Consider the following 887-nt stretch of genomic DNA (forward strand, 5'->3'; position numbering starts at 1 on the left):
CAACTAGAGCACCAATGCTCAGTTTCCGATCGAAAAGATGTATGTTAGTTAAGTGGATCACACATTATAACAATCATAAATATCTTTACAAGAAATTACTCTATGTTTTTCGCTGAAACTTTTAGGGTCCTGTACAGAAATGTAATTGGAACTGGCATTAGAGCTCTAATGCAATTTCGTACATATTCTGTAATGAGAATGGGTCCCTTATTATTGCAGTTATCTCATAAAAAGTTACTTGCACAAAAAATATCATTAAGGTTTTCTCTAGAACACTTGGAACGTTCTTCAGAATTGTGATCGTAATTTTCTTTCGCAAACCGGCAAATATTTTTTTTTCAACATTAAACTTTTTTCGACTACTAGTGTTTTTTCCGCGAAATTCTGCAGAACTGTTCAAATTATGTACAGAGAACTCTAGAACTATAGCTTTCTAAAAGAAATGTATATTTCTCGAACGCCGGGTGCCAGCTTCACAGCTAGTAAGATATTCAGAATTGTCGTCGTAATTTTTTTCTCGAAATTCTACAGAACTACTACAATACTTACAGAGAACTCTAGAACTTTAGTATACATATAAAAAAACTCTGAAAAAATGTATGTTTCCCGAAAGTCAGGTGCCAATTTCACATGGCTGTGGAAATGGGTCCCACACTATTGCAGTTATCTCATAAACTATTATTTGCACAAAAAATATCATTAGGGCTTTCTGTAGAAATCTTCAGGAAGGACTCAGAATTGTGATTACTATTTTTTTCACAAATTTGGCAATTATTTTTGTACAAGATTACAATTTTCCCAAGTATTAGTGTTTTCTTCGCGAAATTCTATAGAACTATACAAATTTTGTATAGAGAACTCTAAAACGATCTTATACCTATCAAGAA

The sequence above is a fragment of the Schistocerca piceifrons genome, chromosome X (genome assembly GCF_021461385.2).
Source record: "Schistocerca piceifrons isolate TAMUIC-IGC-003096 chromosome X, iqSchPice1.1, whole genome shotgun sequence".
NCBI classification, from domain to species: domain Eukaryota; kingdom Metazoa; phylum Arthropoda; class Insecta; order Orthoptera; family Acrididae; genus Schistocerca; species Schistocerca piceifrons.